This window comes from Delphinus delphis, chromosome 12 (assembly GCF_949987515.2).
Source record: "Delphinus delphis chromosome 12, mDelDel1.2, whole genome shotgun sequence".
NCBI classification, from domain to species: domain Eukaryota; kingdom Metazoa; phylum Chordata; class Mammalia; order Artiodactyla; family Delphinidae; genus Delphinus; species Delphinus delphis.
Window position 1 is genome coordinate 57261591 of NC_082694.2, and position 17636 is coordinate 57279226.

A 17636-nucleotide genomic window follows, 5' to 3' on the forward strand; every position below is an offset into this window, starting at 1 on the left:
GGCTTGACTGCGTCTTGAAAAATGCATAAGATTAAGGTGGTTTGAAGTAAAAAGAGGAAGCTTTCCCAGCAGAAAGAATAAAATGAGTCAATTGCTGGAGAATTTAAAGACTAAAGAAACAGAATTACAGTAGAGTAAAGGAGTTGACAAATATTGACAAGTGACTGTGTTTAATTTAGAAAGTAGTCAGAAAAAGGGAAACTTGAATACCTGTTGGAGGAGATTAGATTCATTGTTGCAGAAAATACAACGATCAGTTTTTTGAACGTAGCAACAAAATAATTAAAAGGATACTTTAGAAGATTAGTATCCAAGAAGCTTAAACAGTACACCTAATTTGAGCATCACTTATGACCCTTGCTTTTTCAGAGTGTCTAAAGTATTTGGGTTTCTCATTTTAAGTCAGAGTTGCTCACTTTTTCTCCTCCATTTCTTTCTCTTCATGTGTCTTTCACACCATTTCCAGTCTATCAAACAGCAAACTATACATACCTTAGGCCTATTCTATCAAGTGAAAAATATTTGAAAAACTCACTAAGAAAGAGGCAGTAGGGTCTTAAAATGTAGGCTATCCTGGAGTGATCTGCAAAAGCATTGAAAGCGGAGACCAAAACTTAACACTCAGGAGTTACTATAGGAGCAGTTTTAATCACCACAGTAGGTTTAGAAAGTTGTAGGGTGGAGAAGCAGGTAATTTGGACTTCAGAGTACAACTCAAACCACACAGAATAAATAATAGGTTAATAGTTTATTAATAGGTTGATCTATTTGCCAGCAAAGGAAAAATGAAGCCTTAAGTGTTTACATTACATAAATCTCTGATAGCTATCATTCTTCCTATTGTGATCACCCTGTAAACACAGGATAGATCCCCATCCAATGTTTAGATTGGATGTTATCACTGATACCACACACACACACACACACACACACACACACCAATATGGTATGAAAACTTATTATTTACATAATAAGACTTTCTAGGGAGACAAGGGCATATCTCCCTAGATGGTCCAAAAGTGGCTTAAGATAGCCAGGAAAGGTTTCTGGCTGGAGGTTTCTATTACGGTAACGGGGTAGGGTCGAGATGAGGGTTTCTGCTGGGGGGCAGGGGTGTGCATGGTTTGAACTTCCCATTGGCACCAAAGAGAAAGCACCCAGGCTTTCTTAACAGCTTGCCCAGATTCAGGGCACAGGGCAGAGACGGAAAAAGGAGAGGTAATGCTAAAAGCTATCAGAAGTTAAACATAAAAAAAAATGAAGTTAGACTCTTTATTTTACTTTCACAGTTAGGTTTGTTTAATTTGCCTCAGTATCCAAAATCACAATAGTTTTTTTTTTTTAAGAGAAAGACATACATATTTGCCTTTCCCCAAGTAACCTTATATAATATGATATTAGCTCATGGTGTTATAATAATGCATTGCCCCTAAATACTAGTCACTATGATCAATTCTCCAACATCATTTCACTCTAAACAATCATCTCATTCCCATGGTCAGAGATCAGTTTAGAAACAGGCATGTGATAGTAACCTGGCCAATGAGACTTGAGGGGAAGCTTACGGGGGAATTCTGGGTGGGATTTCATCACTCCAAAAGAGAAAACAAAGAGAAGAGATTTTTATGGTTTTTGGTAGTTGCCAAGCCTGAAAGTGGTACCTGAAAGTCCTAAAGTTAAAATATTTTAATTTCTATACCTTGTTTTATAGAAACACTTTGGTCAAGAAACAAATTTTTATGTATTCAATCATACTTTTAAATGAACGGATGGTACCATGGCAATGTGCAAAGGGTATTAGCAACAGTCTGGGAAGATCTGGATTTTCAGCTCCTGTTCTAACATTTACCAGCAATGTGAACTTGAGTGAATAATTCAGTCATTCTGAGCATCAGTTTCTTCAGTTGTAAATAGTGAGTATGTATTTATGTATTAATACTCACCAGATATGCTTTGTAGGGTTATTGTGGTAATTATATAATGTTTTATTCATTACTTAATTCATTAATTAAAATATATTTAATGAGGACCTACTATAGCCCAGAGCTCAGTGAATAAAATAAAGTCCCCACCTTCACAGTGTTTATAATATACTTTAAGTAAATTTCTCCACATGTTGTTAGGCCTCAAATACACATAACTATGTGTCTCTGAACGTATTTTGCATGATTTTATTCACCATACATTTATTAGTATCTACCATGTGGCAAACATTATTTTAGGTGCTGAGAATTTAAAAATAAAGAAGATACAATTCCTTTTGAGATGTAGTCCATGGCATTTATGTTGCTTATAACTTAAGAATCTCTTCAACAATAAAAAGCAAAATACCAGATGAACAAAGCATTAAACAAAGAAAACATTAAAATTTTAAAACAACAAAATGCCTGGATATAGGCTTAAAAATGTCAACAAAGGTGTAGCTCTTCTTTCCAAAATTCAGCTCTAAAGGAAGCTAGGAAAGTATATATCCAGCACAGCGGAATAGAATAACATTATTGCCTTAGGCAAATCATGATTCATCATTTGGGACGGAAAACCTTGTTGCTACAAACAGAATTGACAAGTAAAAGGATAAATGGCTCATGGGCAGGCAATTAAAATATCTGTCACAATATCTGTGTCTATTATATATTATTATTTAAAAGTAATGATGTAACATCTTAATTTATGCAAGGTATTAATTTTGTACTGGGGAAAATCATCCTTCTATCATGCAGTTGCTAGTCTGTAAGTTGCATGTTTATAAATTTGTGATTTTCATGTCTATATGTTTGGGTATTTTCCCTAAATGGGCTTAACCTAAAGTTGAAAAGAAATCTGAATGTATAATCCCTTTGGATTTAATTCCTATTTACCTTTGAATTTAATACTACAGACTCCTGATGGACCTATCCATGGTGCTGGCTAGATCAAGCAGTTACAACAAAATAATCCATATACTCAGTTTATACAGTAAACCTTAGATATATCTCAGGGAAAGAGACACACATCAATTTAAATTCATCACAACTCAGCACCAAAAACAAAATTATTTTGCATTTTTCTGGTCCTTTATCATTTTTTACAGAACGTCTTACATCTCATTTTACTCACAAAATATGTCTATGATGTCAAATGGGAAACATATTCCTTGTTTTATGGGTGAGATAACTGCAACAGAGGCCTCTGAGTGATTTTTCCAAAAACACACAATATATCAACGTCAGCAGAAGACTATATTCATCATGGTTCAGGCTGAAAGAATTTGGTAGCACTCCAAGCTCACAACCATATCTGTTCAGCCTGGAAGCTGGCGCTCAAGGATTTGAGATAATAACTATTCTTCAAAGTTGAGGAGCCATGTCATCCATGTGATATAGAAAAATACATCCATTAAAAACGATGTTTACCAAGATACTAAAATACAAAACTAGCAAGAGGTAAAGTCACAAAAAAGCAATTATAAAAAATTGAAAATATAGTCATATGTACTGTATTAATTCTGTGAATGCGTATAATATAGACACAAATATCAAAGACTAGAAATATAACCACCAAAATATTAAGAGTGATTATCCTTAAGCGGGATTATGAGGAATCTTAATTTTTATCTTTCCTTTTTAATGTGATTTTTCCAATTTTTCTATACTGAAAAGATATCAGTTTATATAAATGACTTTTTAAAAATAAAAATGGGCGGTGCCGTGGGGCAAAAAATAAATCCAATCCCTTTGATTGTCATAGTTGCCAATTCATTGTCTTGCTTCATGTCATTTTTTTTTTTGCTGTATCTTTAAAGTTGGATCCTCATCCTTCAGAAAACTCCTGGAACAAGGAAAGTATGCCTTTCCTTTGGGTATATTTTAATTAAGTACAGGCTTCTCCTTGGGTCTCTATCCCCTCAGGCTTCATTACAATTGGCCAAGGATTTTTAAGCCAATAGGAAAAAAATGTCCATTGATCCAAGGCAATTCCATGTGTTTTTATACGAAGGAAGACCAATAGAGATAATGGATTTGCAAACCATTCCCCAGGATATAGTGATTTCCTTCTGCCTCAAAATCGCTACCATTGAAAATAAAATCAAATTTTGTGCTACAAAAAGAGACACCCAATAGTGTCTCCTGATAAACAAACAAACAAACCAAAATGCCCAGAAACATGTACTTAGAAAATGTAGACGTCTCACTCTTCAGTGATATCATAATTCTTAGTAAGGAAAACTGTCATTAATATTTTCTCTGAGCAGTCTTTCTTTTAAAGATCTGGATTAATATTTATATATGTATCTAGTTCTTATTATAAAACAGTCTACTCACAAAATATCTTTGCCTTAAGATGTTTCAGGAAACGTGTGGTTTTTCTTGCAAGAGTAGGAAGTGATATCAAGTGACAGAGAAATTAATACATATGCAAACAGGGCAGGTGGCTATTACGGAGATACACACGAGCATTAACCTTCATTCCCATAATAGCTTCAGCTGAGCTAGCACTTTCCTGCATCGTGCAAGATCTTTACATGTGTGATTCTTATGAATCACTCCAATTTGGAATGAGTGGGTGGCAGCTGTTCTCTTCATTTTATGTGCAGGGAAACTGTACAGAGAAGCACCAAAAGACTACCCACCATTTCCGGTGTCAAGTAAAAGTCAATAGAGATGTGTAAAGAAGCCCAACTCTTTACAGCTAATACACTTAGATTTCAAAGTTACCTCCTGTAAACAACAGCTTTAAAAGGAGTGCATTTTCTAATATGCATATGTTTTATATTTAAGTGGAAGAAACAATTATATCTCTACATGCCTGCCCAAAAAATATAATTGGTGATATCAATTCCTTGGCAGAAAATGTCAAGAGCATAAACAAACATCTAAAATGGGAGCCTCCCTAGGTGTCATACCAGCACGTACCACAACTATTTAATGATGGGATGGCAACAAATACGTTTCTATACCAAGTAGAAAGATGTCCCTGTTTTTTGTTTTTCTTTTTCTCTTACATTATGTACCACTAACAGGATCATAGAATGTGTCAGTTTGAGGCTTATCTTACAGCATTTAGGACTAAAAGTTCAAATTTCTGAAGATCTTAAGGAAAATAAAGCCTTATATAAGGGGCTATATTCTTGAGTAACTATTCTTGACATTTTAATTAGTTTGCGGGAATTCTTAGGGCAAATAAAAGGAAAAAATTTTTATCATATTCAAATTGCCGACAATAAGAACAAGTTATGAATTTTTAAATTACCATAGAAATCAATCTTTTGTCGAAATTTTAACAATTAAGTGGTATCGACACTTGCCTAGGGCCTTCAAATACACAACTTCTCTAACATCAGTAACCTTCTTTGCTAAAGCACGGAGGCTACTATCCTAGTGCTTTTTTTCCCCCTCATTGACTCTGCTGGATTCCAGAACTCCACCAACAAATAGGATGATCATTTGTTTTCAAGGAAACCCCTGCATTTTAAGTGGTTTAGACTTATCTTAAAATATTTGTAAGTAGAATCTATGTTTTTCTCCGTTTTTCCTGGACAGGCATATCCATTCTCTTGTACTGGACTTACACTGCTCCCACTGTTGCCACACTGGGCATAGTTTCCATTAACGTGAAATCTGCAGTCTCAGACTAAGCAATGCCTATCACCATCTACTCATGTTTTCTACACTGTTTCATGAAAAAATTTTTGCAACAACAACTGCTTTTAATCCTTATATGTAGTTTTAATGTAGAGACAAAAGCTTGAATTTTGTATGATGATATTCATTAAAATCTATGGCGTTTCAAAAACCTATCTTCCGTTGAGCTACAAAGAATTTCAAAAGCTTTCTATCTGGTGCTGAAATGCAACCATGAATGGCAATGGACGCTACCTCCTTAACCGCTACCAACAGAACCATCACCAAAATCAACAGGAGTAGAAATTTCCCTACAATGCCTTCTTTATTTTATGGCATCCAACAACATATGGGGTGATGTTCATTATTCTCATTCATTTCTGTGATGCCAGAAATTTCCATTTCATTTAGCAATGAAAATGAACCTTCCAGCAAGATGAAAAATATGGATGTTCTTTTATATTTTTAATATTGAGGTTAAATTTGGTATAAAATTTTTACTTATTGAAAATGAGATTTATATGGCACAACTTTCTGCTCTTAGCCATGAGGAATTTCACTGCTTATCTCCTAAGTCTCAAATATGTTAGGATTTCTGCCTACTGGAAAATGTCAGATAAAACACTAAATTAAATGAGGTCACGCTTTTTTCCCTTTTTACAAGGCTGCTTAAAGGAATCAGCTTTAAATTAAAAAGAGCAATGTAAAGAAGATAGAAGGTAAATGGTGACTAGTTTGACATGATGAATGTGTAGCTGTTTCCATGCTGCTTCACGAAAATGTCACAGTCCTGGGGAGATTTACCATTTTCTTCACTGAGCCAAATGCTATTGTTACTCATAATCAGTGAAGGTCATCAAACACCATTTACACAACATATATAATAGATTTTTAAGATATATCTGCAATAGTCACTGGTCTCAATCATGTTGACAACACTTGGAGTTTTGCACCAAGTTAGGATTTGCCAGCCCTGGTTCATGACTGGTCTAGAAGTTAGTGAGCTGAGACAAAATGTGAAAAATGAGTAAGGGTCAGAGGGAAGGGAGGATGAAAGGAAATAAAATGAGTTTTGAAGCTAACCCGTTTAATACTTTAAGAAGAAAGAGAAGCACGTGAAACCTTGGAAGCATTTTCTCTTCCAAAACATAGGCCTAAGGATAAATGCCTGGGGCCAGCATTTTTATTTTGACTTGAGTTACAGTTTTAGATCACTGCGCTCAGTTACATTTCATTTGAAATTACCAAGTTAAATATCATACAAGGATGTTTTATCCTCCTCCAGTGAAATGGTATCTTACTAAATATTAATACATGATCGAAGCATCGATAGTAAACAAATATAACTTTATGGAAGGAAGGAAAAACACCTTAAGCATCTGCACATACTGTTTATACCCCCCCATCTGCACATGATGTATTAGGAATCAGAAAGAAATTCATACCTCTGAATTTGAATCACAAAAACAGATTGCTATAAGAAATGTGTCCCGTCACTGGCTTCAGGAAGAACTTCAAATTCTTAGAGCAAAATATAGCACTTCTCTCAGTTTCAAATACCTTATAACTACATGTTAATTTCAAAGGGTTCCAAAGGAAGCTTTGCCAGCTCCACGTCACTAATCCCTACAGTTGGACGGTTGACGTAGCTGGATTTTTCATCTACAGTCCAGAGGGGTTAACTGACTTGAGGAAGAGGTCAGGTTGTTTTTCAGTTCAGTCCCTGAGTTTGGGCCACCTGGGGAATAGGAGTCTTAGGGCCTCAAATACCCTCAAAGTTTCCATCCTTGAGATAAACAGAGTCATGTAAAATAAATGTCATATATAAGCAAAGACGACCAGTAAAAAAGAGAAAAAAATCTCACGTAGGAGGAGAATAGCAATTTTGGCTTTCTCTTCTCTCCTCTCTTCACAGGTCTCTCAGCACTCCAGTCCTCCAGCCCTGCTTTCATTAGTGCAGCCACGGTTTTAATCATTGCCTCAAACGCTTTGGGCCATTATTTTAAAAAAAATGGACTCCAAATTTTACAGCTTAGCAAACTAATTATTTAAAAGGAGTATCACTAGAATAAACTTCCTCTTTTTCTTCTTCTGCACCTGCTTCTCCTCCTCCTCCTTCTTCTCCTCCTCCTCCAATAAGCATAGACTTTGGTTCTGAAAGCCATTCATTTTAGCCAGAAAATGATTAGGTGGGCATCGTTTACCAGGCACAGTTTTCCTGTTCCCCTTCCTAGAACCAATATTGTTTGAATCACACTGCAAGACTCTTTTTGAAATTTTTTACTTCAATTGCTTTTCTTTTCACTGAGCTATCTAGTGATGGGGATGCAGTAGGAATAATGACACCTTTCCAAGGCAAAAGTGTTTAATAAGTGTGCAATGGAAGCTTCATCTTTCCCTAGGGGCATGAGAAAACAGCAGACCCATCTTACAGAAGATATTACATTATCCTGCAGAAGAACAGGATAGTAGTTAGCAGACAAGTGAATGCAAAGAAAGAAGAAATGGATGGCAATACATAACTACTTTTTCCTCCCTCAGGAAAGTTTGCGTGAGACATGCAATGAACCTCAAACCAAAATAATTTGCTTAATGCAATAGCTATTAAGTGGCAGGGTTGGTATTTGAACCCAGGATATCTGAGTCCAAAATCCAGACTTCTGGGATGCCATATTGCTTCATTCACAAAATCAGTCATCCTCCAAATGAGACTCTTACTCATTCATACACTCAGCAATGGTGATCAAGTGCAATCCAGGCACTACATTAAGAGTGTAGGGGAGTACAAATGATAAAACCAAGGACCAGAGCCCAAGATTTTATACTTCAGTAAAACTCGTAATACAACCATAGGAAGATTATAATTGATATCCAACTACCCATACTGATATTCCATTAATTAGGTCAAACTACCAGATATTCACAGATTGAACCAGAGAAACTGAAGAAGCAATTAGATATTATAGACCCCGAATGCTCTGACCAGAGTTAACTCTCACTTTACGTGCTTTTAAGAGTCTCAGAATCTCTCTTCTGCTCCCTCTCGCTCTCTTCTCAATCAATGTGATAGTAATCACTGCTATTGATGGTGTCTCAACTGGTGTAGATAGTAATCTAGTAACCTTGAGAATCACTGCTTAGTGTATTTAGACCATTTATTTTGAATATATTTGAAAAAGCAAAGAAATAAAAAAGTAACTTTGGGAAGAGCAGCGATAAAACTTTAACGAGGATAGTGCCTAAGGCTGGATTTCAATGTCACTGAAAACACACAAATTATATGCAAATCTGAGAGTATGCCTCTGGAAAATCCTTGCAGAAGCCACAATTGTAGGTCATTTCAAAATGCTGACTTTAGGCAGAGATGACACTTTTAGGACTTTAGTATATTACAATCTGTCCAAGTAGTTTTCTGCCACAGCATAATAGTCTATGCGAATATTGATACAGCTTTATGTTAATCAGCCCACTTAAATAATATCAGTTATATGTATAAATTATTAGACTAAATTATGACTATAGACATACTTTAAGAATCAAATTTTCCTCTGCTAAATCTAGAGTTGTAATGCCAAGTGTGAAAATAAGTAATGAGTTATAAAAAGGAATTGGCAGACTCAAAATAAGATCGGGAAATACCTTTTTGAAAAGCTAGTTACAAAACATCCAGTAAAATCAGTAGTTTCAGAACACTAAAACAGGATAAACTTGTAAATATTACATTCCATCTTCAGTTAGTAAATCAATCATTGAGTCAAAAATTTACTGTGAAGAATTCAGAAGACAAAATGTGGTCTTAGTCACTATCATATAGGGAAGTTTTTCAGTTCACTTGAAATACATTCTGAGCTATGGGCACCTTAGTGCAACACTTTTCTGAGAAAAGAGAGAAATTCTTTGACTGTCCAAGGCTAGGAAATCTTCACAGGTCAGATTGATCACAATCCACACCTTAAAGAAAATGAAAAGACAAGAGAAGGATGTCCTAGGGAAGGGATGGCAGGAGTGTGAAAATTAGTCAAATGGCAAAAACACAGAAGTAGACAGGGATGGTTCTGGCACCGTGAGATGCAGGAGGAAATAGTATGCCTGACAGAGATGGCGCAGGATAAGCTGATCATATAAGTTTACGTTGGATTCCTGGAGACTGAATCATGACCCCACCACCGTCCCGAACTATGTCACAACCAGAAGAGAATCCCAGCTCCACCATCCACCATAATTGGGATTAGTGCAAACAAACAAACGCGTTCTGTTTGTCTGCCTATTCCCCACAGTTTCATAGACCCAGCAGGCACTTATGTGCATGTGTGTGTGTGTGTGTGTGTTGGGGGTGCACAATATTATTGTGGTGGAGAAGGAAGTGCATAAGTAACAGCAATATACCTTTAAATGAATGGAATTCATAGCCATTTTTGCCAGTTTTATTCCCAGGCATAAATATTTCTAATTATGTATTGGGAATCTTGTTTGGAAAAATGAATATTTTAGTGATAACTTTTCAGCCATTATAAACCAACCTTCTTTGCAGTAGAGAATTAACCTTCATGATTGATCATGAACAAAAGTGCTTATGTCATCAGAGAATGGGTTCACTCTGCAAATCTGGCCAAAAGTTAGCTATTACATAAAACTCTGTATATGGTGATTTGATGAATTTTTATTACAAATGAATAGAGCTGTAAATAGAGATATAAATTTGGGAGTCTTCAGAATATATATAGTATTAACATCATGGAACGTTATAAAATTACCAAGGTAACAAGTATATCTAGAGAATATAAAAAGTGTGAGGGCTAAGCCAAGGGCATATCAATATTTAAAACTCAGCAAGATGATGAAGGAAAAGATATGGAAAGAGACTGGAAAGGAAATATCAGTTAAGTAAGGAAGAACTGAAAGAGACTGTGTCTAGAAATCAGGATATCAACAACTATGTCAAACCATGCTGAAGGTTAAAGTAAAACAAGGTCTTATAGTTGCTCACTGAGTTGAACAAAGTGGAAATCATTGGTGAGCTCTACAAGAGCAATTTTAACGGAGTGGGGAAGGCAAAATCCAGATTGAAACGGGTTCAAGAGGAGAGAATTTGGAGATAGCAAGGTACAGGCATCTAGAAGCAAAGAAGGGGCAGGAAGAGTGGAGATTTTAGATTTTGAGACAATTGTTGGGAAACAGTCATCTAGAGAGGTGGGGAGGGAACCACAAATGACCAAGGGAGTCCATCACCCGGGCCCATTATCTCACAGTGCAAAAAGCAAATGAAATGCATTTTCTAACTTATAAAATAGTGATCTAAGAGAGTGACACAGTGAATGAACTAGCTGAATATAATGGGCACCAAGGGCTCATTTAAGGCTAGGGATCATGAAATTAAAGTTCAGGTGAGTCAGCACACTTGGGTTTTATTCTTCAGCCATGTTAAGCTGTCCATGTACATAGAGTAGCAATAGTAGTAATGAGAGAAATATATTAAAGGGTTATAATGAGTCAGACTTCACAATATAGGCTTTAGAGGATTATTCCAGTTAATTTTTACAACAATCCTACAAGGTATTGAATAGTTACAACTTTCACTTTACAACTTCCACAACTTTATAGATTAGGAAATAGCTCACGATGAGTAAGTGGCAAAGCCAGACTTTGAATGGAGACGGTAGTTAAGAGTCTGGATTCTTAACCAACTCACTACTCTACAGTGCCTCAGGCACTCTATTTCATTCTGTGAACAGCAACCTCACTACCTTTCCTAAGTCTGGTTAGTAAATAATCCCATTCTTTCTCATGCCCCAGCCCAAATTTCTCCCTTGAGCTTCAGACCTAAATATTTAATATCCCACTTGGAACTTCCCACTGGATATCTAATTCAAACTCAACATGACCCAAGCAGCTATTTATTCCTCTCCCCAAGCTAACTCCTTTCCCCCGACCATCTTCTCATATCATAATTCAATAGATGTGAAAATTCCAAAATGTTTACGGATATCTATAGTGGTGAAAAAAAGTAAACAAAGAAGTCACTAGAGTGAATATTATAATGGCCATGGAGGTATGAAAAATGGATTAAGTAATAAAAAACAGCAAAATCATACACTTACTATAATTAAAACTAAGTTTATATATAAGCCTTGGGAAAATAACTAGAAAGGAATATGTGCAAATTAAAATATTTATCTCATCAAGTTAGACCATTTATGTTTCTTTTTGAAAATTACTATTTTGGTTAAATTATCATCACAGCTAAAGGGGTAAAAGCAAGACATTTAACATGGACACAATATCTGAGACCAAAAAATATATATCTTTTACATGTTTTAAGAACAGAAACTGGTCTTAAATTATTGCTAAGTGATACTTTTTCAAAGATCATAAAAAGACACGGGATTCCTTTCAGGTTCTATCACTAATGCTTTAGCCCATTTTCAAAATATTTAAAGGTTTCTACTTGTCTTCTGACTGCTCAGAAATGTGATAAATAATCATTGAGGATTGCTCTCTACGACAATGCTAACAGCAGTAACAAGAGCGTAAGTAGAGAGAAAACTGAATAGATTCCTTCCAGTCTTCCGAAAACACCAACCTGTGATTTTCATTAAATAGTTCAAAGGCTTCCTGCTGATATGATCATTTTCTGTGTTTACCAGTCAGATTTTGTGTCAGCTAAAGAGGAGGCCTGCTTAAAGATGCTAGTTTTGACTGAGTTAATATATAAAAGCATACTTATTTAAACCTCAAGTAATTGCAAAAAATATTTTCACCCCAAATAAAGAACGTGGCCTCAATAAGACTAATTGTATCCCTTGAAGAAAATGTATAATTTAGATTGGAAAGCCATGAAGGCTTCTGTGCAACATGGTATCTTGCCTAACTGCATTCAACCAGGGACAACAAGGCTGAGAGGTGTGTAAGTGTGTACTCACATGCCTATTAGAAGAAGTCACAGCATTTGACATACTTAGGTTTCTTCTTATGATATGTTATTAAGATCTTAAGAAGGAAGCCTCTCTGAACACCCTTCCCAAAAAAGGGTCTTTACCCTATGATCTCTGTCATTTAAAAATTTAACAGACCTAACAAAATTAAGATTATTTTTAAAATATTTCTTAATAGTGTACATTATTATTTTTTAATTTATTTTTAAATTTTTATTTATTTATTTTTGGCTGCATTGGGTCTTCATTGCTGTGCGTGGGCTTTCTCTAGTTGCGGCGAGCGGGGGCTACTCTTCGTTGTGGTGCGCGGGCTTCTCATTGCGGTGGCTTCTCTTGTTGCCAAGCACAGGCTCTAGGCGCACGGGCTTCAGTAGTTGTGGTGCATGGGCTAAGTAGTTGTTGCTTGTGGGTTGTAAAGCGCAGGCTCAGTAGTTGTGGCTCACGGGCTTAGTTGCTCCGCAGCATGTGGGATCTTCCCAGACCAGGGCTCGAACCCTGCATTGGCAGGCAGATTCTTAACCACTGTGCCACCAGGGAAGCCCCTGTACATTATTTTTTATTACGTATTGTTTTCATGCCATATCTGAAGGTCCAGATAAAAGAAGGGAGAGCTGTAAAATAGATATTATACATTGAGGGATACTGGTCTGACTAGAGTATTAACTGGGAGATCCTGGTTGAGAGGAAGATAATAAATGTCTTGGTAAAGAGGGCTATGAAAAGGGAAGATGAATGGGGTTTTCTGCTCAGGTTATTACAAGAATGAAGTCAAGATGGTGGTCAGGATGAGTCCTGGTCTGGAGGCTCTTGGGAAAATTTTACCTCCAAGCTCATTCTTGTTAAAATTATTATTATTTTCTTCTTTCTGCTTCAGTTTCTATTTACTTTTCTTCAAGTTCACTGCTTCTTTGCTTGGCTGTGTCAAGTCTACTAACGAGCCTATCAGAGGAATCTTTTGTGTCTAAAATTGTGATTTTTATGTCTGATAGGCTACCATTTCCTTTTATCTGTCAGAGTTTCCATCCCTCTGCTTAAATCTTCCATTTACTAGTGTACTTTACAACTAGATCCTTTAGCAAAGTAATCATAATTATTGCAAAGTTCCTGTTTATAATTCCAACATCTGGGTCATCTCTGAGTCTGGTTCTGTTGACTGCTTTTCACTTGACAGGGGGTTGCTTTTTCCTTCCTTTTTTATGTGTCCTGTAATTTCTGGAATGTCAGATGTCTTGTGTAAAACAGGAGGGACTGAGGTAAATTGTATTTTTACCTGGAAATGGACATGTGTCTTCCTTTGTCAGGCCATCAGTGTCTGGGATTGAGACAATCTAGTCAAGAAGGACATTTGGTTTTGTTGTTGCTATGGTTACCAGCAGCGCACCACAGACCTCAAACTCCTCTAGCAGTTGACTGCCATTGCCCTGTGGTTAGAGCTGAGACTCAGTTGTTGGAGGGTTTTTTCCTTTTTCAGCTGTCCCTTCATTCCTTCACCCCAGGAGAACCTCTCTCCATGCCCTTTTTCTTTCCCCAGAGGTAGTCTGCTGTTGCTTGTACCTTGTCCTAGGCTCATGTTGTGAGTGTGGGCTTTTCGTTGTTCTAGTCCCACCTAAGTCTAAGGGTTGCCTATATGCCTAAGTCTTAGTGGGGAGTCTTTCTCCATCTTCCTGCCCCTCTTACCCTTGGCAGACAAATGCTGCCTTGTCTGTGATTGGTCTTGGGTGGGAGTTTCTAGCCCACCCCAAGTAGTATCTGACCTTTCCTTTGTGTCATTATAGGATCTTAGGCCCAAGGCAGTTTCTTGCCCCTCCCTCCAGTGGTACAAACATTTTCTTCTCACCTCTCCCAAACTTTAGTAGGAGAAAACGTCTCTGGGATGCTTTGTGCCCATGGGAAAGAGGATGCATTCCTACTATCATAGCAGCTTTTGCTGCTTAGGAGAAAAGAATTTGAAAAAGCAGGCATGTCTTGCTGTCAACCTCCAGCAGCCGCAAGCTGCACCACTGAAAGAGGCTCTCACTCACTTCCTGCCCTCTCCTCCGTCTTTCCCTTCAGCTCCTGACAAAGGCTGATGGTCACAAGTGAGTGTGAGTTCCCCTTGTATCTGTGGTCTCCAGCTAGTTTTGACTGACATCTAGTCCACGATTGGCCTTTGGGGTTTTGTTAAAATTTAACTGATTAGGGACAGAGCCTCTTTTTCCTCTGTTCTACCGCAGGTCTGTGCTACAGCGTCCATGTCTCTTTACAGGGGCTTGCCCACTTTAGAATTTACTTTGAGGTTGCTTTGCAGCCTCAGTGGTCTGATGACGGTTTCCAAGTGATGACTTGGAAAAAAGTTTCCTAGGCTTTTTCTCATTGTTGAGGGAGGAGCAACACCCTTGGTGGCTTCTTATAGCTTAGGAAACAGAAATTCCTTGCACACCAGTTTTAAAATTTTTGAATGTGAATTCCTTTAGTTGAGACACACTGTAATTCTTCTCCCATTCTCACTTAGTTTTACTCAGAATTATGAATGAACCTTAGGATTTGTCATTTGGTTCACGGTAATTAGAGACACTTTAATTTGCAAAACCTTTTCTAATCCAGTATTGTAGGAAACCTAAGTTTTTCATAGCCTCAAAATACCTAAAACCTTAGAGAATTGAAAGACGATCATTCAATTCACTTGAAATGATGACTATACAATCTTTAACTATTAAAATTCATCTTTAAAATTTCTAAAGTGATCTTCTATATTAAAATTGTCTCTATACATAAACTATGTTGCATAGACTCGATAGTGGCGGAAACGTTAGTACTTCCAAAAATAGTCCTTAGGAAAAGAGGTCCTAGGTTGTAAACCACCAGCGCAAAAATAAAAATCATGACTCTGATCTCCAGCTTGAGCTTTCATATTTCAAAGTTCTTTAAGAGTTGTAATAAAGTGGAACTAAAGAACCAAATAAGGACAACTGTGTCTGTGTACCAAATTATCATTCAGGTATAACTGATTGATTAGAACCGGAAAGTGCCCAGTTACTATAGAACTGTGTACACAGCACTAGCTGTTTCATCAAGCTTTTCACTACATTTTCAAACTCTTAAGAACAAAGTCTTCTAAGCTACCGATCTCATTTACTTAGACCAGGATGAAAAGGAGAATAAAGCTTTTACCTTCATAAAATATTTAGAAAGCGCCTAGCTACCTTGAAATTCAAATTGGCTACACAAGATCATTAAAATGATAAAACTATAGAAGCAGAGCCATCTCAGTTTTCTGGTCCATGCCCCTGCCCTCAGGCAGGCAGATCTCCACATATTCTAACCAAAAATCTGGCTATGCTATGTTTCAGAATTTTCAAAGGAGAGAGTCTATAGCTTCCCCTTGTAACGTTCAGGGCTGAATTTTTCTCAGAGTTTAAGAGGTTACAATTTAGCTTCACAATTTGGTGGAAGATAAGGAAAACTATCGTTTTGTGTAAAACATTATGGTCAGGAGTAAGGGCATTTGGCCTGCATTTAGGACTATTTATAAATATGCACTAGCACGCAAACACCACAGCAAAACTGACTTGTTTTCTTTCCTATGCCTGGCGTAGAGTAGGTGTATCAGTCGTCTATTGTAACAATAAAGAAATACCCCCAAACTCAGATAACAGTTAATTTGGCTCATCTGGTCTGGCCTTGGCTTGTGGCTCTGATTCGGGCTATTCAGGTAAATGGGCAGTGCATACCTGATGCTTGCTTTTCTAATGATGTATCACTGTTGTGCAAAAGGCAAGTCAGGTATTGTTCTAATAATGAAACGACTAAAAACTCAGTGGCTTAAAATATAAGCATTCTGCCTCTCAATGAGTGTGTGGGGAGCAGCTTGGGCAGCTATGATCTAGGCTATGAACTGGCTGGACTTAGTTTAGGTGTTTGGGTTGGGTTCAAATCCGTTTTACACGCCTCCATAGGCTCCTTGAACCAGCACTACCTAGGGCACGTTCTTCTCAAGGCAAACCTAGAAAAAGAGCCACCCTGATTGAAACTCTGTTCACATCAAGCCATTCAGATGACTACAATCAAAGCAAACAACACAGTCCAGCCAAAGTCAATGGAATAAGGAAGTGTGCTCTGCTCCAAAGATGAGGCTAAAGTGAGAGAATATTTGCTGTACAACATGCCAGTATATTAGTGTAGGCATCTGCGTGGTGTTGTTGAAAATAATAATCACGATAGATAACAAAAGCACCCATTGATCATTTGCTAAACCAAGCACTAGGCTAAGACATGTGTCATTTAATTTTATCCTCAGAAGACCCCTTTGAGAAAGTATTATAATTATCCACATTTTACAGATAAGAAAACTGAGACAGGCGGTGGAAGTCATTTCCCAATTACACGCAGGTTCTAAGTGTCCACGATGGTATCTGCACCCAGTGGTCTCACTCTAGAACATGGCTTGCAAACCACTGTGATAATGACATTGTGTTGATTTAGCCACCCCACAATCAGAGTGAACAATCATACTTTCTGACTGGATAAAATTTTTAATCTTTATTACCTGATATAACTTCTGGGTTATAGACACATTTCGAACACATGGATTCACAGTTCCTTTGAGTCTGCAGGGAAACCCCTGCACTCCCTTTAATTGGACTTTTGGGCTTCCTGTCCACTTACATTGGGCTTTTGTCCTCCAGCCTTTGTTCAGACTGTTTGCCAACTGGCTGATCCCTAAATATTCCTGTGTCAGTTTATAATCTTCTTGGTCTCCTAGTCAGTGATGATGTCCCATCCATATGGGACTCACCTACATGAGTTAGCATATGCAGTTCAATCAAATATTTCTCAGCCTTCCTAAGAGTATCAACATATCCACAGTAACAGAATAGTGGAGAAAGAGAAGAAAAAGATCCTGAATAAGGCAGAAAGTGCAGACCACGGAACAGCAGAGACCCAATGAGGTCATTTTTCCTACATTAGGAAAGGAAAAGGTGAGATTCAGAGAAATTGGGAAGTTCATCCAAGGTCGCTCAAATGACAAGTTGCACAGTCAAGTCTCAGACCAGGGTTTAGGTGATTCCTAAAATGATCTCACCTACTACCATGGACAGCCTTCCATAACTAGGCAGAATCTGAC